The sequence below is a fragment of the Rhyacophila brunnea genome, unplaced genomic scaffold (genome assembly GCF_057557595.1).
Source record: "Rhyacophila brunnea isolate RB1 unplaced genomic scaffold, BYU_Rbru_1.0 scaffold_10, whole genome shotgun sequence".
NCBI classification, from domain to species: Eukaryota; Metazoa; Arthropoda; class Insecta; order Trichoptera; family Rhyacophilidae; genus Rhyacophila; species Rhyacophila brunnea.
The window spans coordinates 40,806,498-40,830,968 of record NW_028232752.1 but is presented as its reverse complement, the minus strand read 5'-3'; the positions used below and the strand labels follow the sequence as shown (position 1 = coordinate 40,830,968).

The following is a 24,471-nucleotide window of genomic DNA, read 5'->3' as shown; positions in this document are numbered from 1 at the left end:
ACACATACTTTTTAGCAAATGTGTTATGAGTCAGTCGCTTCACACATGAGCATTTGTATAAATAAAGAGCATAATATTATGATAACATTTTCGAATTCAGGGATATTCTAAAATAATAATTTTAGATAGAAATAATAGTTTTTCTATAATCTATCATGCAGTAAAACACGAAATTTAAGTATTTTTATTGAAAATGTTTCGAGTGCACTTGAAATATTTGGTACCACACTATCAACATCAAGAATTTTGATCACCTGTAGTGCTAATTTTTTTCATAGTTTTTTTTCATTGGAAATGAATATTTCAAAGGTGATACAATTCAAAACACCTCTGTACATTTGTAAAAGACTATTATCTATACTATATTATATGGATATATAATATACCTATAATACCTCGGATAGATTCAAATTTGGGAAAATTCCATTTTCAAGCAGTGTTTATAACCTGAAAATAAAATTGACATAAGTGGTGACGTCTTGTGAGGGTATGCAGGTGATACGTGGCTCATTCTATAGAGCATAGACTATAGACTGGAGTAACAGATAATAACAATTATGTAGCGCGTTGGCGTAACAAAACACAACAAAATAAGTTACCTGAGTCTAATAATATTACAGCGGATTCGGTTGATGAAAATGTACGCGATTCATCTGTATCTCATAATAGCACATGATAATTGTAATTTAATTATTGTATTGGACCAAAACCATCTTTGCCATACAGCGGTTATAATCGAGTCAGAAGTTCCCATGATGAATTAATAAAAAATCAAATTTTAATATATTTTTTGAATTGTTTACCAACTCCAACATTCACAATAAAATTTCAATCATAAATAATATTTACATAAATATAGCCTCAAATCTTAATACACAATCTTTACAATGAAAAATATATATACGCTCTAATATAAATAAAGTTTTATGAATATAAATTAAGAGTGTAGAATGTTAGTCTTCAGAAATTTGTTTATAAATATATATATTTATGATGACACAATATTGGTTATGTTTACAACATGTGCTCTTTACTTGGTTGAATTGAACGACTAACTAAATGACACTATGCGCATTCGCATGTACCCTTGAGAGCGAAATGGATATAATATAATAAATTATGTGTTACATCGGCTTTCCTGATCTGTTTTCTCAAACGCGGCAAAAAAAGTATGACTTCAAAAATAATGATTTTTGAAAGTAGGTTTTGTTCTCAAGCGAAAGTAGGTAGACTCTCACAAAGTGTGTATACGTATACTTTAATTGTCAATTGATTGTTTATGTCAGAATTTTATAGATTTGTCTGACATGTTTCCATATAAGACAGCCGAGAAGAATGGAGAACGAGGAGAACGTAAGATACTGCTTCATAAAAATGGTTGAGTTTTTAAATTGAAAGTGGTTCAACCCTGATTAGGATGAGACTCGGAGACGTCAATGGGTGTAGATAGAGCTCATAAATAAATAGTCCTAATCATTGATTACGTTTAGTGTACCGCAATCTTCTGGGCCGTGAAAGACCTATATTATAGCTTATAGGTCCTATAAGCTATAAGCATATTGAAAGTAATGATGAGGTTGACATTATACTAACATAATATGCATAATTAATATATATGCGAACTATGTATACTAAACTATAACAACTAAATTTAAAACATTCATATAATCGCCCTTCTTTGCTGTATCTACAGTTTGGTCTATCGCCAATATTTGTTGTTCTAAAGAGTTATTCGCAGTTCAAAAATGACTGGACATATTATAAAAATATTCTGATATATATACCTACAATATTAACTACAACTTAATTGTAATGTGACATTGACTTGAAAATGATAAAAAATTATGCTCTTAGAATTCTTTGCAACTATTTGTTTGACAGATGTAGAAAGATAAGATTATTTTGACATGCATATTCTAAACCAAAACAAATAGACACAAAATTATCATAGACTGAAGATAAAACTCATCATAATTGTTATTCTTATCACGTATTAGATACGTGTTTTAAAAAGTTGTTTGGTTACATAATTAAATACTTCAAAAAAGAAATGTGTTTCACGCTCTATTTTGTTTAAATGATTTTACCTTGAATTAATTAAAATACTTATTTTATTGTTTATTTATACTTAATGTAAACTGTCAATTCTTGGTAGAAAGACATATATTACTTAAATAAAATAAATATAGTATTATAAGATTTTGTAAAATGAGTGGAGGCATTGCTTACCACAAAAAAAGATACCCACATATTGAGCAGTGTCAAGATGATATTATAAGAAATGTAAGTTATATTCGCAAACATAAACAAAATATTTGTAAATTTAGATTTTCATATAAATTTAATTTACTATAACATTATTAATTTTTAATAAGTAATACAGTACATTTCCACAATGAATTGACAGTTAACACGGTAAAAGAATTTTACTATAAATCGTCATCCCAGTTCTCGTTGTGGAATTTATTAGTTTTGAGTTTATCGTCTTTGAATGTAGGATACAAAAAAATAGGTTGATGTAGCTTTGTTTTTTTCTCTACTAAGTTGATTTACCTGTACTTTTTATTCTAAATGTCGTGAACGTGAAATCATGTTGTGAACGTCTTGAATTAATAAGTTGTTATTTTCTCAGTGTGTTTTTTTTAAATAAATAAATAAAAAACATATTGTGGCAGAGTAACATTATTCGGGGTAACGACTAATAAAATAAGCAAAGCAATACTAAAGAGAGGCAAAAACTTATTACTGACTGTAATTCAAACGAGTATTTTTTTCAAAAGAAGAAGATAGAAACATGGTGACAAAATTATAGGTATATTGTTTTAGAATAGTTATTGATAAAAATAAACTTGCGGCTTATAGGTCATCCATAAATTGAAACCGCATGTGGTTTTGAATAATAAAATTCTATGATTTCTGTTCATGGAAATATATTTTCACTACGTATATGAGCGTTATATTAACGATTTATAAATTGTTACGGCCAAATGTTTATATATTTGAACATATATTACTTGAAATTATCTCAGATACCCACTAGAAAAAATATATTAGATAAAAATACAAAACTCGACGGGATTTGAACCCGTATAACCATTGGTGTCGCGATAATTCGTGCATTAACCAGTTATGCTATGAGCCTCCTATCTAATGACGGCAATTTAAATTCTTATGTCATACATGAAATGCTTATCAAATTGCGTTATTATTGACTCTAGATTTTTGTGTATTAAATCAAGGAATATTATTTACCTTAATTACTAGCCGATGCCCGGCTCTCGCCAAATATTTTTAGTTATAACGTCTACTTGAACTGGCTAATAATTTTTAATAGACCATTTCTTTTATATCAATGAATAATTCACAAGATTTTGAGAATGTAACATTCCATATATTGAACATACATAACTTGAAAACACCTCAGCTAGCTCAGCTATGTATGAGCTACTAGTTTAAATTGACGTTATTAGAAAGGAGGCTCCTAGTATAATTAGTTAATGCACGGATTGGCGCGACACCAATGGTCAATATGGGTTCAACTATCGTCGAGTTTCATATTTTTTCAAATATGATTATTTCTAGTGGGTAGATATCTGAGGTGTTTTCAGGTTATGTATGTTCATTATATTATGGAATAAATTCTAATGGATTCAAATTTAATCAAGTACCTTCGGTCGATAGTATTAATATTATAATATTATGGAATGTTAGATTCTCAGACGGGAATTATTCATTTGAATAAAAGAAATGGTTTATTAAAGTTTATATTATATTCAGTGAAATGGTAAATCACGAATTATAAATCGAGCTAATTTCAACAATACAATCTAAATATTTATGGTTGAATGACTTGTAATGTCATTATGTATTTTTATTTTGTGTGAATCCACCGCTACTCCGCTTTTTAAATTAATATAATCTTACTCATTATTTTCTTCATTGGTCTTTCTAACAGGCAAAGGATGCAGCATTCAACGGCGTATGTGGTTGTAAAAGTTACACATTCCGAATTAAATTTAATGTTGCTTCAAACATTCTCATTCGGATAGAAAACTTTCTTAACTGAATTTACAAATTTTGTACTTATTGTAAAGTAAATTGACAATACTTAGACTAACGATTTCCAAACTGGGAAGCGCGGAGTGTTTAACATTATTAACCTAGCCACAGGTTTGAAGTTTGCAAATGCATAGTTTATAAAATAACCGCTAGTTATAAACTACATAAAAAAGCAGTCCTATAAAAGGTCATTTGCAAACCTGTCTGAAGATATGGAGACTAATTTTATAATACCTCACTTATATGCTATTTTAAAGCGTGCTGGCTATCTCTTGAAAAAATGAAATCATAATATTGAAATTTGAGGCAAATTTGTTCAGGAACGATAATTTTGTTTATTGCTACCTACTGGTTAAATTTTTTAAAAAATTGAGTGAATAAATTAACGCAAGGACCATTAATGCATTTACTGATTTAAAAGACAAGTGTAGGCATTCAAAAAAATTGGAGCTATGGAAATCAAAATTACAAAAAAAAATAAGTTCTCCATGTTTCCACTTTTAATGATTTCTGCGCTAGATATATTGCAGCAAACAAAAATCCATTTTTGATAGTTTTCTAATCCACTTTTTACATTAGGTATTTTATTAATAGCAAAAAAAGTTGCCTGCGGCGCTACTATGTTTCATGGCTATTAAATATTTTGAGTATGTGGTTGTACGTTGCAATTTTATGTGATACCTATATGATGATTGATATACTTATATGATAACTCCCGTATATAATTTAGGAAACACTACTTTAGAGCACCACACTGCCATTAACCTCAGCGATAGGTAGGTGGGACCGCCAAAGATTCTGGCCTGGGGGCCAATGGTAGAATCCATTTTCAATGAACTATTATGAATTTGGATTGACTACTTTTGAAAAGGAAAAAATGATACAATTATCATGCGATAATTCATTGAAACAAAAACCCTACTACAATTTTTGGTTGAATCGAAGTGAAGAATAATATAATACTTTGTCAAGAAAACCAATGCAGGTTGTACCTAAGTAAAGTACTGCTACCATTCGTAACATCATATTTATGCGATACGAGATTTTCTGCATTAGCTGCAATGAAATCCAAATATCGATCCCGTTTAGTAGAAAAAGAGCACTTTGTGCTAATAAACAATCACATTCATCAATGAAAAACAAATTAATTTAATAATCAATTGGTATAATATAAATTATAAGTAGTCAAACCTTTTTTTATTTTTATATTTTTTTTTTCATTTTTGTATTAGTACATGTTTGACTATATATAAGGTGCTTGTATTATTTAATGAAATTAAGGGGGGGGAGGCGCCAAGATTAGATTTTTTTTAAAGGGAGGCGTAGTAACAGAAATTTTGGAAACCACTGACTTAGACCACATTTGTGTGTAGACATTTTACAAGAATAGCAGAAAAGTAAAACAATGAAATAAAAAATCAGAATGATGTGATAAAACGATAAAACTGATAACGTATGTTGAATGTTCAAGTCCATGCTGGCTGTGTGGAAGATATTCCGAGATGGGTAATTATGATTTTGGAAATCTCGCGATCGCTTCGAAGACACGCAACAAAAGAATCACGCCACCTTCAGCATATCGTGGCAAAAACATATCCGGTGTGGCGATATGTCAGTTATGTTCATGTTTGGTATCCGTGCCGTCATTGGTATCCCATATATTGTAAAATATCTGTTATGATCTTTACGCTGTCAACTGTTAACCTGATCAACTTTGCAAAGTGAATTGTTTTGCTTTTCTTTGTAAGCACCACACTTCGTAGTAGAAAAAATGTCCTCTTGTATACGTAATTTTCACATCTTAGTCCAACACATAATTTCAAATGATGATTGCATTATCTTATATATATTTCTTGGATTATCTGTGACGCCTGAGGGAAAATATATAAAAATGTGTAAGAGAGAGCGAAACATGGAGAAGATTTATTAAACATGTACGTATAAACGAAAATTCCAAATTTGATAAATCAGAAGAATTTTTATCAGGTCGTGAAAGAAAACAAACGATACTCTCACAATAGTTTGACAGATACTTACGGTATGGTAATAACATATCAAGTGATTAGAATATCAAGAAATTAGTGTATTATCCAAGAGATTTCAGGTTATTTATAATAAGGATACAGTGCTATGATAACATACGGTAACCTTAGACAATATAGGTGCACAATCAATCAAATATAGAAACGTTATGGATGAAGAAGCACCATCAGCTAAGCGTCACCGCTTAGAAATGAGCATGTTCAGCGATGGCGTACTCGGAAAAACCAGGAGACTGAATGTATCAGAGCACAGGCAAATAATCGAGTCTGAAACATTATAACATAGAGTATAGACAGTAAGGCAGAAAATAAACGTAAGAAACGGAGAGAGGGAGGCAGGGAGAAGACGAATGAGTACGTTGACAGCTACTTGATAATATTTTATAAATAGGAAATAATGGTCATTTACTGAATTTGATGTGTCTTTTTGTCTTTCAACAGTCCACATGCTCCGTTTTGATTGGTGATTTATAATTACATTATTAGTGGCAGTAGATATCTAAACTTTCCATTCTACCTTCTTATTTATACAAACGCAACGGACCATTTAGGCCGATTGCACAAGCGATATGCAAGAATCTATCTCTCTTTTTCTTTCTCACTCCATTCGGTCACACTCAGCTCCTCCGGGTTCCTCTTAACGCTATCCGCCTATCTCATCCAGGGTTTTCCCAGGGCCCGAGCGCCTTCTGGTATTCCTTCATACTAGATACTTCATACTTTATACTAGAGAGCCCTAGATTCATCGCATCTAACAACGAGTCGGCTCATCTGAAACTTTACGCCCTCAAGGCATTTACTATATTGGGCTCCAAGTATTTGAAGAGCTCAGAGTTCGTATGGATACGCTACCATTGGTTTTCTTTGATTTTGCTTTCAAATACTTGGATAGCTTTTCGTTTCTTCTCTATTAGCTTCCAGGTTTCAGATCCACACGTAACTATTGGTTTTATGGCCACGTTTTATACCCAGAATTTCATCTTATTAGACAGCACCTTGAACCTGAAGAGACTCCTTAGTACAAATTTATGAAAATAAGTATAAAACGAAAGTTTTGTTTGATGCATGTTTGTGGTTTAATCGTCGGTAAATTTTGTCGAAAGGATATTTATGGCATTATAATACGTACGCACACACACAATTCATAGAATTTAAAATACTACACATATTGTATATTATTAGGTACTTATCTAATGATCTATTACGTAGGGGTTTTTTACAAACACTTCAACTATTCATAATTTGTTAGTTATATTTTTAATTGTGATTCTTGACTTTATAGGTAGGTATGTGGGTGGTAATTTTTTTACCAACATTATATTTAATGATTTATTATTAGTATAAGTTAAAATTAACTGTATTTATTGTCAGTATGACGTATTTACCATTGATGAGTGCGCATAGTCGGATCGGAAAAAAACGACTCAAATGGAATAGTACAAAACGTAAATCTATTAGAATCTAAATTCAAATTCCATCAAGTACCCTCGGTCGATAGTTGGATAGTTTATTAATATGCTATTTTGTTTGAAACACACGTCATACTCTTAAAACCTCAATGAATACTAGGTACTATTTTTTAACTGGAAAAATTCATCATATATATTTGGATAGGTAGGTAGGTATATAATTTTCTTTATAATGAGAATAATATAAGATATCAACCATTTCAATGTATTACAATATATTAATTCAGTGCTATAATTTCCAGTCATTTACAAATAATGAAAAATAATATTAAAAACTGACGGACTGTTTAGACTCTATAAAATAACGAATTTAGATTATCAACGCTTACATGTTGAAAAAATATTATTTTGTAATTCCCATGTTCATGTAAATTGTAGATAAGTTATAATTTTATAAAAATAAATTGGCCATCCCTGCACCACCTAATGTGAAAATGATTTAAGTGGTATGTGAATCATGAATGCACTTGCATGCGTTTTGAAGATCAAAAGCATGACTGCATTCGTTCTATGTAATAGCCAATTGATACTTATTAAACTTTTATTCATGAGAAGAATGGTGAAAAATAAACAATTTTCAATGTTTTTTCGTATTCATAAGAAAACTTTGCATAAAATTCTTTTTAGAAGTAATTTTTATTTATCATACAATGTTTATAATCGAGAAGCGTTTTGCAATAATTATAGGTCGTGCGAACTGCTATAATTATTTATTGTTTTTGATGGGTTCAGCCGTTAGCGTGTAATTGATTTGATACATTTTTTTTAATATGTGTGTATTAATAAAATTAAAAAAAATATATATACTAAAACTGTGATATTATTAGAAAATATCTCGTACACATTTAAACACCTCTTTTATTAAATTTTCACTGATAAAAATAAATTATGTAATACATACCTGAAAACCATAAATGAACCCATTCTATAATAACCTGTTTTGGTTTTTACATATTATACAATGATTGATTCAAACATTTTCAATGTGTTTTTATAGAAAATCGTAATACCTTGTTTGTTCATTTCGAATTATAATTTAAGCTTGAAAATATCAAAGAAATAGTGCGGTAATATTTTTTTTAATATCGTACTATAATTATATTTTTCTCGCTGTTTTCCCTTCACGTGTCTTCCAGTTGTTCCTGTCCCTCCAATCATCTCCAATTTCGAAGATATTTTATTCCGTCCTAGTCCTGTTCCACGCAGTCATTCCACCCAGCATTCGAAATGACGGAGCACACCGGAACGCCGATCCGGTTCGTGAAATCTCCGAAATTATCGCTCCGTCTCGTGGAAAAAATAAATATTGCGTCCCGGCTTGTGAATTATTAAAAGGTAATGTAATTCGACTTACTTCATAATATATAATATAAGAATCTCGTCGGACTTAAGGGGGGACATGCTCAGCGTAGGTCAAAATGGAGCTTTTATTCTATTTTCAAAGCATGATCCTGGACATTCCTTAAACGTTGTAGATAATCTATTTATTTAATTTTGAAGCCTTATTATCCTTTATATTTATTTTAAACATTTGATGACTGCATAAAGTATTTTTATTACATAGAATAGTATTCTTTTAAGCCTCTCGCTCTAATGTTTTAGAATATAGTCATATTTCAGTAAGTACATAAATGTGCAGTGGTGTTAAGATTTTTTACATTTATTAATTTTTAAATGCATTTATAGTATAATTTATGTTAACATTATTATAGTGAAATATTTACGATAAAAATTATATTGATTTGACAAATTTAACAAGAATTAGGCATTTTATTATTCAAAAAATGGGCAAGATTAACACATTTGAAGATAATTCTAAAGATACGGATTATAAGCTATGTCTTTGACCATTCAAGTGTGATAAACATCCTACGAATAATGATTGCTTTATAATAATTATTGACCTAAGAATAAGGTGGTGGTTTTCCCCAGTGGTTAAGCTACAACATTCGGCCATAGCCATAAATTAACAAACTAAAACTGAAGTAGGGAGTAAGAACATGTTAATGCGCGTGTTTGAACATGTACCTAATCGAAAAAAAAATCTTTTTTTTTAAACGGTTCCATTCCATTCCGAGCGCTGACTCCACCTCTTTCTACCTTCCCTTTCCATCTATGTCACCTCCACTGGGCCACTCAACTGGTCAAAACTTTTGGTTCCCTATAGTCTCGATTCAATACGTCTTACCTATTGCAATATTTACGACTTATGTACACAATCTACCAATGGCCAGGTTGTCCAGCCCATGGTAAATCTTCATTCTGTTAACTTTATTTTTTGTACATATTAGATTTCAGTGAGAAACAAAATGATGATTTAACTGAAATATAAAGTAATAAAAATGCGTTGTCAGAGAAGATGGAATACGTGTTTGGCAGATTACTATTATTCTCTTAAGTGTCCAGGTGCTTTTTTTGAACATGTCTTACGGATTTTAAAAACGTTGCTCACGCTTATATGCGAACATGCTGTGTAAATGAAGAATTTTCGTTATCTTTGAGAGCTAAGCCTGAATAATCTGTGAACTTAGTATGAATGATGACTGTACCACTATGGTGCCCTATCTTGTCTCGTCTTATAAATCAATGTATCATAATCATAAAATATATAATATTAATTCCATAATAGTCTTTGTTAACACGTGTGATATGCATGTAATAGTAAAATGTATTTGGCAAACTTTTCATTTGAATATGCAACTGACTTGTAATTTTGAGAAATTTACTTTCTTATTATGTGTGCACATTAGTATCATTCTTTTTTTGGAGACGTGGTATAATAAAAATAATAAACGACTAAAATATAGATTTTTTTTTAAATAATTAGCTTTGCACCTCATCGAGTTGGTATATTTATTCCCCATACATATATAATTACCTATCTATATAATTTATATTATTTCCTAACTACACCTACTTGACTTCAGATAAAGCTAATTATTTTTAATGATTTATCAGAACAAAGACAACTTCTAGAAAAACGTAAAATGTCGACCTGTGGAACCAACCAATCATCGTATTATTTTTCTTTTAAATATTGCTAAGTTATTATTTCTCTTCTTCGTTCCGAGTCGGGTGCAGGGTCAGATTTACGCTTCAAAGGGGACTGGGCAAATAAGTTTCTGGGACCCCAAAGCACAACTAATTAAAATGAATTTACATGATATAATAACTGTTCATTTCAAAATAAAATAATTATAGCACATTTTGCTTTTTTGTCAGTAGTGCAAGTTTATCAAGCTTGGCTAATGCTGTTGTATAAATAAGTTTTTAATTTGTATCAATTAATATTGGATATATAGAGAAAAAATCTCAAAACAATTCGAACGTGTAATAATGGAGTTGGTATTTCATATTCTGGAACATCGCACATTTGTGCTACTTTTGACTGATCGGCGTCCTTTTAGTAATTATACAATATTATTCACTAAAACTTATTATTTTATTTTCGGGCTCTGGGCCTTCTGTCAATTCGGCTACTCTACCCTACTCTTCAGCTCTATGGAGAATCCGACCCTGTAAGGTGTCTTATTTTACTACCTTACCAGTGATATTAGTTTTGGTTTGTTATTTTATTTTAGAGCGTGTTTAGAAAAAAAATCTTTGACATCTTTTTTTTAATGTACCTACCTATATAATTATTTTCCTTTTGACAGCTTCTCAAACGAGTATTTTCCGACTAACTTTCTTCAAGACATGCTTACCTTTCATTCTATTGAAGCTCGTAGGTCACTTCTGCTCTTAAAGAATTTTCCCTGCTCTCACGTGGTATAGTTTCCAATGCCGATATTCTAGAAAATTTGAAATTTTATGCGCCCGTCAATTACACGCGTAGTCGCAGCCATGGCCTATTTTGGGTGAAAACTATTTCCTCATGTCAGGCTCACCCGGCACCAATAGCGAGGGCTTTGCGGCTGGTCAATGCACTCCCTAGGGATATAGATATTTTTAGCGATGCATTATGTCTTCTGTTTTTATATTTCTATTTTGTTGTTTAATTTGTATTTTTTTTTTTAAATTATTATTGTTTTTTTTATTTTATTTCTTTTCTATAAAATTATTTTTTGCTTTGTTTTTTCTCTCTAACTTGTTTTTTCTCGAGTTGATTTATACTTATACTTTTTATTCTAAATGTCATGTTGTGAACGTCCTGAATTAATAATTTGTTATGTGCTTAATGTGTCTTTTTTTAAATAAACAAATAAGTAAATAAATTATTATCATATGCAGAAAATACACTACCAAAGTATTGGAAAATATAAACAAAAACAATAACACAATACCGAAGTATCATGAAAACTATTATAAATTGAATATAATGTTAATTTTATTGTTTGGCTTAGTTATCGTGGTAAGTAACATAATTTCAATTACACGCCCACTAATAATGTAACTATTTTAGAAGTTAATAAACCGCACTTACAATAGTCTCAGTAGAGCCAGTCGAATCATGAACAATACTTTGTAGATTTTCTTTTCAAGATTTCAATTCAATGCCGTCTACCGGTCGTGTTAATTGAGACATCATATTGCTTCTTTTGTTATATGATAACACCAATGACGAGCGATGTGGTTTATTTGTTCAAGTAATTATAACACATTTTGTCCATATTAACTGGCACAGTAACGTCCCTACGCAAAGTACCTCCCTTCCATTGAGCAGACTTAGAATGCCGTCCTTTTTTATTTCAGGTTTTAATTTCTCTGCAAATTTATTAAATACATACTTACTTATTATATTATTTATTTTCGATTATACTTATTATAAACAAACAAATACACCAAAAATCTTAAACTTACGTAGACATCATGTATGAGAATTATAGCATTTCCACATAGCCTACTTTCAAACAGTGGTGGTTTCAGGCATATAGAATTCTTTGACACTAACAGATTTAACTCATTATGAGCACCCTCGTGAAAAAAAAATCGAAGTACGATAATCTGCCATTGCAATATATTTCAATGGGTATCACTATACAACAATAGTTATTCTAATGGGTTTAAGTTTTGTACTATTCCATTTAAGTCGTTTTTGCGACCCGGGTTTCGCATGTCGGCATCTTCAGGCACTGTCTAAACTCAGCAAAAGGTAAATAAACAATCAGTGTTATTAGCATTATATACCTATTTCAATGCGATTTATTCCTTTTATCTGTTTGTCTGCCATTGTATCCAACATCATAGATGAGTCTTTGAAACTTCCAACTCGAGTTAAATTTACTAGAATAGCTTGAAATGAGTACAGAATTATTCAATAATAATAATAAAGTAATCAATGAGAATCTTGTACTTGAAATAAATAATATAAAATAGAAATAAAAATTATTGTCTAATTTGATAATGTGCTTATGTCTAATATTGTTTTATTATTATAAATTCATGGCACTCATAATTTATGCACGCAAGTAGAGTTGGGTTTCGGGAATATCCCGACGGGAATTTTCGAGGAATTTTCGAGATTTTCCATCCCGAATCTCGAGAATTAAAATTTTTAACATTTCGGGAAATCTGGAGAATCTTTTCTCGGGATTCGGGATTTCTTCATTATCAAATATTAATTCAAAAAACGATTTTCTATAAGGAAAAAGTGGACAGAAAACACAAAACGTTCAAAGACTGATCCGTGCATTTAACACAATGAAGCCAATGTCGACTCAAAATGAGCGCAATTTTTGCAACATCAGGGAATTTTGTGTGTCAAAAGCGTACGCGATTGTCAGACGCAGCGATTGACAGTCTGTGTTTTTTGAAAGTCCATTTTAATAAGTAATGTTTTGAATGATTTTGGTTTTCCTACATCTATTTTGTTTGTCTTCTTACATGAATAATAAAAAAAAATATTTTTTTCGAATTTGTCTGTTTTTACACTGATTTTAGGATTTTTACAGGTTTTTTTTCAATTTCCCGATATCTCGAGAATTCTTTTCTGGAAATCCCGAATCTCTAGAATTCACAATTTCATCATTTCGGGAAATCCCGAATTTCTCGGGAAATACCCAACTCTACACACAAGCCATACAATATTTAATAAACTGTTTAAAATTTAAGTTAATTATATTAATATGGTTTATAAATAATACATTAATAATTAGTATGTACCTATCGGGGTAATCAAGGAACACAAAAATAAGGGAAGTGGATTGCCTTCTAGTTGAGATTATACAAAGGTTTATTTATTATTCTCGATTGTAGAGAAATATCGGATATGTAACTATAAACATGTATTTTAAATATTAATACGTCTATGGTCTGTATAATAATAATATACCTACATTAAAGTTTGTCACATCAACGAAAGGTGTATTCTATATTGGTAGTTTATATTAGACGACACTCGCGCACTTTGTATTTCTTGCATATTATTGCCTGACCCTCAAACCAAATCTGGAAACAGAGCCTTGGCACATGGCGGCTATATTTCACATTTCAATCTTATTAGCCTATTCTAAATAATAGGCGGAGTGAAGGTGAGGAAGAATCTCGTCTCTTCTATTAAGTAGTTGAATGTGCAGAGACAAATCGTTTATCTTTGTGGTCTTGATAATGTTGTGACAATCAAGATAATGATCGTCTAATAAACCAACAAATAATTAAGATTAACTTTATACACACAATGGTCGCTATGACGATTCGATTACTATAACAAATGGCACTATATTATGCATATTTTGCTTACCTACCTACACCAAATCATCGTGATTTTTCTCAGAAGACGTTATCAACGTTTATTATGCTAAGTATTTTTTCCGGTCCTTTCGACCTTTTGATGTGTAATTTAATTGTATCGAATTAAATTTAATAAGTCTGACTTCCGGTATTACTCATAATAATATTTGAAAGATCGTGAAATTCGACGGGTCTAAAGTCCAACAAAATACACAAAGTAGATATAGCAAAACTTCGAATTGCGACTTTGTAGCACTAAATTTGTATATTGGTCGCTATAATGATGTGAACATTGATTTTCCCAAAAAGGCTTTTAGATGTACGCTAATGAAGGTTAATTTTTTTCCAAGGCAGATGGTAAATTTAATATTCGTATTTTGCGGAATGTTTATTTGAGTTTTTTTTTAATATTGTTGTTTCTTTTGTTGTAGGTAAGCTGACGGTTAAAACATTTTTTTCCCTTGGTATGATGCCGTTGGCTGTTTGTTTTCAGTACAATACCGATTTGGACACGTCTATTCAGTAAGTAACAAAGAATATTTAATATTATGTTTTCAAAATTAAAAAGATGCATTTTTATATGTATCTATCTATATGTCGTGCAGTTATTGACTTAACTACCAGTTTTTTATAATAAATTATTTTCTTGTGACAATGCTAATAAAAACGAATTTCCCACACATTATCTTCTTTGTACCCATACGAGCAATTTTTCATTACCATTTATTTTCTTTTTACTTCGTCGTGGGTTAATTTGATTAATTTTCTCGTTCCCGCCGATGTCACTCGTTTCGGCTTCCAAGATATCCCTTTGCAATTGGGATACTGTTAACCTATTTGATAGCACTAATGAGGGTTCATTAATGTGGATCTATTGAATATATTAAGTTTAAAATTTGTTTATTATATCGATTATTTCCTAGGTTGTTTAATCGTATATTTAAACATGATAATTTGTAGATATGTATTTCTCGTAAAAAACAAAAATCTGTCAATACACACCTCCACTCTGTGGAGGCCCATATGATCCTATCAGGAAAAAAAATGTATTATTTATTTTGTTTTTTTTTGCATTATGTAGCTTTGTATTTATGACGCATTGACTATAAGTAACCAACATTCATAGCGACCCAGTGTGTAAGAAATCGTTATAGCGATCGATTTTTTTAAATATTGCCTCGCACGTATTTTGACATGTGCCACGTACCAGGGTTATAGACTATTTTCACATAATAAGTGTAGACAGGCCAACCAGCGCATCTATTCTATACATAAGACTGCTTTCGGCCGCTATGACAGCTATCTATGGTAGGTTTGTATCGAATTGTAATTGTTACAATAAGTGCTAATACTTCGATACAAACCTATCCGAGATAGCTGCCGTAGCGGCCGAAAGCAGTATTGTGGGTATATAGAATAGATGTGATGGATAAGCATTTTTTTGCAACGCGGAATAAATGAATACAATGAATGTATTATTTTAATTTATTACAAAGTTAAATTACTTTTATTATTGGTATGTGTAACGTATATTTTTTTATTTTAAGTTTATCAAGAAAGCGTTTTCATATTTTAGATAATTTTGATTTTCAAATCCTCCGTTGATAGCGAAATTTCGCTTGTCGCAATCGTGTCCAAAACGTATCTTCGCGATCAACCTGCACAACGTATCAATATTTTACAAAATGAGTTAAATAATATAGTTTTTTTTTGTATTTCGTGTATTTCAACACCAAACTTGGAGATTCAGAACATTTTTTTGTATGGTAGGATTGGCAACTATAAAATAAACGAACCACATTACCGCGTAATAAGCCATAGTGTCAGAGCTACGAAGCGATACAATAGGCTGAGGTACAGTAGGTAATAGCAACCGTAATAATAATCACATTAGCCCTGTGTAATTATGTGTAATGAAATAAATTGCATGTTCGTGTGTTCAAGGTTAAATTATTGTCTTACTACGTAAAGATATTAATATTATATTATATAGTACCTATCTGTCATATACCTAACATTTAATTATTTGTAACAATGTATTTTTTTTTTACTACAATAATTTATACAATTAATTTTTGATTTTCGTCCTGGACAAAAAAATCCTACCATCGTAATATGAATCTATGATATATATCTGAATAATATGATCTTAGAGATTTAACAATTAAAACTAGCTATAATCACACCATGTTTACACTTTGTTAGACAACCTCATAAAATATTTTAAAATATAAAATGCCTAGTGGTGTTGTGATATTGTCAACTTATATGTGGACAGTAAGCATGGCCCTCACTTCTTGAAGTGGGCCCCCAGGTCAGGATATTTGGTGGGCCCACCTACATATGCCTAAGGCTAAGACTGTTAAGAGCATTGTGATGGTTGACAGTAGTGTTTCCTAAATTCTACACGGAAATTATCATTTAAGTAAATCAATCATTATATCATACCAAATTGTAACGCACAACCACACATTTAAAATATTCAATAGTCTTGAAGAAAAGTAGCGCCGCAGGGGACTTTTTTTACTATTAGAGTAAATTTGTGATGTGTGTTAATCTCACTTAGCTGGTCGAGCTCGGGTCGGGCAACTCCTACGCCCGGGCCCCCGGGCTAGAGCCCTGTCAGCCCTCCCTTGTGGGGGCCATGACAGTAAGTATGTGATAGATTATAATCGCATCGACAAAATACGAGTTATCCGCAAAACAATAACTATGACGATGGTTTTGTTTCATCACGGTTAATCCACCGCCCAGTTAATATGACCCCGGTAATTTGAGTGATAACTGTACTTGGATATTGTGACTTGTGACGTAGCTGCATACATTATAATAATTTTCAATGAAAAAATCCTCATATAGGCATGCTGTATCAACTTGGCGCACATTTCTAACGCAACGAATGTCTGTAGACCCGAAGCATTCAAGATCGAGCCGTTCGATAGTGATACGTGCAGCATGCAAATATATAAATCGTACAGTAAATACGATAAAAAATGTACGGTGTGTCGTAATTTTTTTGAGTATTCCGAGTCCATTTAAATGCAGTCACGTTGGATTGTGCAAGAAAATTGGCACACACCGCGACATGCATCATAAGAGATCCGACCAAAATTATAATGATACCTACTACAACAAACAACTTAGCCTGAGGGCGAATATTTGTACGTCGCATCTAGGGATGTCAAAAAGTATTGATATTTTTTCACCGATAATATATTACCAGAATACTCTCTCATATAAGAAGACATCAATATTAAAGTAAACACTTGATAGAAAAACCCAAAACATTTGGTAAAAATATACAATAATCATCTTGATTGCAATGTTCGTGAATTTTAAATATAAATATAAGCACCATAATGTCTTTTTACAATATACAGTGGAGTGAAATCATGTCATTTTTTCATATAATCACATTGCTTACGTACATTTTTTTCAAAAAGTGCATAAAATATAATAGGTGTACCTACTCCAACTGCGGCATAGTTTGAAAATTTGTCTATAGTGACAAATACTTGTTTTATCTTTCGAGCACCCGACTGAAAAATTTCTCTTCGGAACTAGGTAGATGCGATATATTTTTCGGAGCAGCCACATGGAGTCACATTTTGAAGCTTTTCCTTTTTCCGTCATCATTAAAACTGTCTAACCAGTTTGCCGGTTTACGAAAGAATGTAATTTGTGAGACTATACCCTAGCACAACGGTCCCCAACCTTTTGGACCTCTCGGACCATTAAACTCAAAATCTTGAATCCCGCGGACCACTACCACATATTTTTTCCACACTTGTTAAAAATTCGATATGTCAATATAATGGTAAAATAATTACAATAAATAAAATTATTAACACAGATATTCATTACGAAAGATTCAAAAAAAACCTTTTAAATTTCATTTTATTAAAAAAGAATCAATACAATTATTAAATTAATATGAATTCTACGTCGACATGGAGGTGCATAAAAGATTTATTACAGGTAACAGAAAGATAATCAGTGTGACCTTTGTTGGCTGCTTGTTTGAAACAAGCTGTTGGATTCTTGGTTCCAATGACGTTACTGCAACACGGAGAGCCGTTTGTATTTTAAACCGACTGCTGTACTTGGTTTTAATTGCCTTAACTGATGAGAATGTCTTTTCACACAAATATGTAGTTGTAAATGGAATCAAAATTTTTAAGGCCCTTTCACCCAACACTCGGTACTCATTTTTAACAGAAAGCCAAAAATGAGATATTGATACAGACGAGTGGAATTTATTTTTGAGACTCTTTAAATTCCTCTACGGACCACCAAAATTCTCTCACGGACAACGGTTGGAGACCACTGCCCTAGCAGACCCACATGTCTATGTGCAGTGTCATTTAATAAGGATTTTAAAAAATATGCCTATATATGGTATGTTAGGTTATTATGACTTACGGTCATTAAAACTGTTTTCCGTTTGTCATCAGTTTTGGTCTTTGGTGTTGGTGTCCTAGTATCTTTTTTTTTTGAAACTTGCTCTGTATGTTTATTTTTATTATTCCGTTTCTATGCGAATACAATATTTGGTATTGATATGTTTCCTACTTTAGAATACTGATAGCAAGTTTAGTATCGGTATTTTTGTTTTGGGAGACCCTAAAAAACTCTGCCGGACAAATTCTTTCGATGTGATACTTGCAAATATAGACATTTTTCAATTAAAAATAATTTTCAATATATATGGCATTAAAGAAAGGTCCATAATTGATCACATTACATTAACAAAGTAGAAAAATGAAATCTTGTAACTAAATAGAATTTCACTTTTAGAATATTACTGGGTGGGGAAACTGCGGGAGGGGCTTGCCAAACTTACTGGTTTTTATCAAATTTCATGATTCATAATATCATATTATCTTAATTTATGTGTATATCTGCCTTAATGCCCATATAGAATAGTCACTGCTCATATCAATGACATATTAAATGGACAACTCACTTCATACCGGCGCGCACGAGAAATTGTGCATGAAAGTCATTCACAGATGTATAGGTAGATGTCACGTGACCATATGACGTTCCGTTTCCATTATGCGATACAAGCTTCGAGAATTTATAGTAATATAACCTTTATTGTAATGGCGTATTAGTGTCATGACTCATTGCGTTAGAAACAGATTCTGGGTTACTTACGACTTCTCGGAGATTAGACGCATTAGATTCTCGGAGTGAGCCCAGCGCATCACAGGCGACTGTCCAATGGTTTCTGACATTCAATTGCATTGAATAAACATTCATCAATATCTTAAAATGGGATTTTATAAATAATAAAACACATGAAAAGTGATATCCCATCTTTCTTGGAGTGTTTAGTAGATTTTTTTACAATTTTTAACTAGGCACATTGGCATTTTGTAACACAATAATAACGGTGGAGTAGAAACCTGGCAGTCATAAATTTTCTACTTACTTACTATCTCTTATTTAACTCAGTTTGTATTTTATGGCATTTAGGTCTTTATTTTAATCACAAATGTCTTGTATTATCTACCTTCCAGCTATATTGTTGAAATTTCTTTTTACAAAAATGTAGTTACTCACTGTAAATGATATCATATTTGTTTAACCATCACCAAAAATATTTATATTTACATGATGTGTTTGTTCACTTTTTCTTTTAGTAAGTGAAAGTGAAGCCAAATTTTAAATTCTGACACGCGCTCCATCTGGCATATAATAAATTTATTCTGTTGCCTTTATTGATATTCTTTTGACAACTCAATATGACGATCAAGTTTTAATACCTAGCGAATATAGGATTACGCTGGAATAATTAAGTTCATCCGATATTGAATATGTCATTGTGTTTAATGATACTAAATATCTAAAAGTATGTATTGATCAGACTGTATATAAACAATATGAGTTGCCTAAAGTCTCACATTTTCCTAATTTCTTATTTTTTAGTTAATAATTCTAAGTGATTCTAAATTCATTAATCTATAAAATAAATAGTTGGATATCAAAAATCACCTTTAATTATGTAAAACTATTCCCAAAAATCACTCATTGGTGATATTCTCGCCCCAAGGTCTTTCTAACCAACCAGGAATCTGTATTTTTTTCTTACACTGTCATATTTTACATCTTAAGAAAAAGACATATTATTGCGATCCATATACTTTAAACAAATCAAATCGACAATTTCACTCATTATGTAATAATATTCATGATATTTAATTACTATTTTGTGTTTACGGAAAATAGTGCTCTAGTTTTTTTATAACTCTCTAGGCGACTCATATAATATAGAACGACAGTTTAATCCCATTTATAGATCCACATCATCATTACTCTTGGCGAGTTTTGGCCTCCTCTAGAAAATGTCTCCATCCCGGGTAGTCTAACGCCCTCACTTTATAATTACTTATTACATTTGGCCTCGGGCGTCCAAGTCTTTTTTTACAGATGTACTGATGATTCACGTATATAATTGCAGTCTTTACATTTATATTTAACATTGTTTTGTCCCCAGGAAGTGATGGCACCTTCATATCATAAATACCCACCGAAAATATTATTATATGAAAGTCTAGCCAAAGTAAAGCAAAGCTTATGACAAATATGCACGCCTTAATGGTACTTATCCAACTTTTATTAAATATGTACCAATATACAAGACGTGTAAATTGTTTTTGTTTTATTTTCTCTCCTATAAGTTTGTATTGTAATATCTGTATGAGTAATTATTGGAATAATATGTATTAACAGTGTATGTTTATTTAAACATACACTGTTAATACATATTATTATTATACATTTGTAAAGCTAAATAAGACTCTAAGAAAGACTATATGAGACTTCGCAGCTTAATAAAAAAGGTACCAACATAAAATAGTTGATTATTTATATTATAATTTTACTGATATTTTTAATTGCATCTGATAAACACTCTACATGAGATATATGAGTATAAGTATATGACCTATTGAAGCCACCAGCACGTGCTTTCATTACAGTTACCGGTGGCAGCCACAAATGGTTTTATCCGTGCTTTGCCTTATTTCATCCCCGATGATATGAGCCACTTAGCGCTGGGCACCGCAGTTTAAAAACGTATACAAACGAAATATATGTATACAATAAAGATACATACATGTTAATCTTATTCAGTTTTTGTTGCTGCATAATACGGTTGCAACAATACGTTGCATCTGCGGACAGCACGTCAAAACAATAGCGACCGGCGATTAAGCCAACCGGTGGCATTGAATTCAGTTGAATTGAATTCATAAATATTAAACAGGCTGCGGCTGGCTGCGTCTCATCTTGCCGGGTAGACTCATCTCTGCGACACAAAATGGAAATAACAGAATGAAATACACATGCATAATGTATTAGCAAATTAAAACTATCGACTGATTGTACATATTCAGTGGTGTTCGTATAGAATTAAATAACGATTTTGGTTTAAGTAAATATTTGACAACCATAGTAGAAATAACAAGCGCATCTTTCGTTAACCAATCTCCTGTTTTACATTGTAAGAATGGAAATAAAAAATGAAAACATAACTATTAAACTACTGATTACAATAATGTCATTGGAAGGGGGTGGCGGACGGGGTTAAAAAAAATGAGTATGCTCACCCCTTATTCTGTCATGAGATGAGAAAAACGCTCGCTATTTATAAACAGTTTTCTTTAAGACATTCTGATAATGGGCTATAGTAGTTCGAAATAGCTGTCAAAACGAATATCTAAAATGTCGTAGAATTAAAAAATAAACTTTGTCACTATCTAATAAAAGAAATTTTCTTTGTAAGTTTTTTCACGCGGATGCCGTAGCACAATAGTTAATCGGTACAACTTTACTGAAGGTCGGATAGACTTGAATTAGTCTTGTTTTTTAGTCAAACATAACACAACATATTATTATGCGCAGTTAATCCAACTGTTTTTGTGTTTTAAGTTGGGATTAAAACTACTGATTTGATTTATATTGCTTTTTCGGACGGATTCTCAAGACTTAATGTTGCAATAGCACACATACATCATATTCTTCTAATAGTCTTCATTTTCTATTTAAAAAATACAGCTCGAACGTACTAACATCACACTTTTACCAGATGCTTTTCTTTTTTCCTATATCCAAACTGCGTGGTCTATGCATCTAGATTTGAAAAAACGTTTATGCTTATAGCTGTTACACATTGCAATGTTTGGCGTTTCCATTCTACTATTGGAACAACTTTAGAGAAGCTTTCGCCGAAGTCGCTAAAAATCAAGATAATTTATGTTGGCTTGATACGGCATACGGGTGAAGAGGTTTAGTAATCGATCACATAATAAGTTGACCCAGCTTGATAGATGTAAAAAACCATTGAATTATTAAAGAACTCTATCTAACATACAAAATCTCATTATTAAAGTGGACATATTAGTGGAATAAGTCAACAACTTGAATAAAAATTATCGCAATGTAACTAGGATTAATTTTTCAAGGACATAATATTATAATACTTATTAGGTACGTACCTATCAGTGGCGAAGGATGAAGGTAGATTATTAAGATCCGCCATAAATAGTCCACACTAAACTTTGTCAGCAACACATAAGTATTTGTTTTCATTGAAATAATACTACAATCTACAGACAGTGTTTAGTTTTTTTTTTTTTTATTCAATTAAAACCCTGCAAAACCAAGCCATAATAAATAATAGTCAACATATACAATAATATATTGGATATTTGATAGAGAGAATAATATTTTTTATCTATTATATAGTTTTGTTAGGCAGGCTTAATGAATTAAAAAAATAAACCAACAATATGACGTGTAATATGTATTCTTAATACAACGAAAACAAATAAGTAAGACTGATAAAGTGTGCACAATAATTTTGTAGTATCGCCCAAAGTATACCAAAACTATTATGGTATGGTTTATGCAGGGTTTAATTGATTTTTAAAAAGTAACTAACATCATCTACAAAATATAGTGTTAGTTCAATAGAAACAAATACGTATGACTAACAAAGTTTAATGTGCACTATTTATGGCGGATCTTAATAGCCTTCTCCCACCCTATGATACTGGTACTATAAACTATACATTGTATTTGTATGTGACAATAGAGAATATGATGACAACGTTGTAATGACGTGAAAGTGTATTTTAAATATGCATCAATTAGCATTTTCTTCAGTCTGTAGAATCTTGTTAAAATTGCATTTTAGTGGGCATTCCTTGTATGAAGATAGGTGTTCCATGCTATACATTTCGTTGCACTTTCACACTTAATCATCGTACCATTATAATATTTTTTACAGAGTTTATTTTTTGCAATATTTATCGGTTAAAAATGTTTTGAAAAAAATGAGTTTAAATAATGAAAATGGTATAATCAAACCTAATGTTCAAGAGCAGGGTCATTTACAAGGGCCTTTTAATTTTCCAGATGCAGTGGCCATAGTAAGTCGATGATAAAAATTATAATTTCCGCCAAAAGCACTCAGCATGCTAATCATTTAAAGTATATCCTCGTGGCCATATTATACGCGTGTCGGTGATAACCGGTATTTATAAAAGTGGAAAAAATACCGACCGGAAATAATTATTCTGGTAAACAAATAACTCTTTTGTTGTAGCTCGAAAATAATAGAAGTGCGGTGTACAATACGCAGAAGAGCTTTGAATAATTTGTCAGCAAACGTATCAAATATTAACAAACCCACTTCTGACAGAAAAAGCGTTGTGTATTTTGTAAAAATTAAACACAAATGAATTTTTATATCGTGAAATTGACGGCATTTTTTGATGACTATTGGTTTTCCATTTTAATATTTTGTAATCCAACTACGGCATAATTATTTAATCAAAATCTCGTTACATGTCTGACCAACGATATTGTGAAATAATTTAAATTATTTAATACTCATCAGCCTGTTTCAATCCACTGCTAGATGAAGGGCCAGGCTCAAACTCTTTTCAGTCTTCTCGGGTCATTCTTCAAAATTTTAGTTATAGTTGACCGTTCCGTCGATGGATTTATACTATACTACACTTAGTTTATAGCCTGAAACAGCTGTCAACGTAAATCACTCAATTAAAATAGAATTAACAAAAATAACTTTGTTGAAAACCATTATAATGGAGTCCTACCACGTAAACGCCAGTTCAATAATTAATATTATATTATATTGAGTGGTTTTGTAATGTTTGAATGCAGATTATCATACATAAATCCCACAGTCTAGTTGATCG

General features: G+C 31.3%; 1 protein-coding gene across 3 annotated transcripts in view; it reads left to right on the top strand.

The window, feature by feature from the left end:
- LOC147079196 (uncharacterized) overlaps positions 1-24,471 on the top strand; it is a 454,759-nt gene that overhangs the window by 109,503 nt on the left and 320,785 nt on the right. Inside the window, exon 2 of one of the 3 annotated variants that reach the window (XM_085954528.1) lies at positions 14,671-14,761. The exons of the other annotated variants lie outside the window; for them this stretch is intronic. The gene's annotated coding sequence lies outside the window, so the exon portion shown is untranslated. The remainder of the gene's footprint in view (positions 1-14,670; positions 14,762-24,471) is intronic. 3 annotated transcript variants of the gene reach the window in all.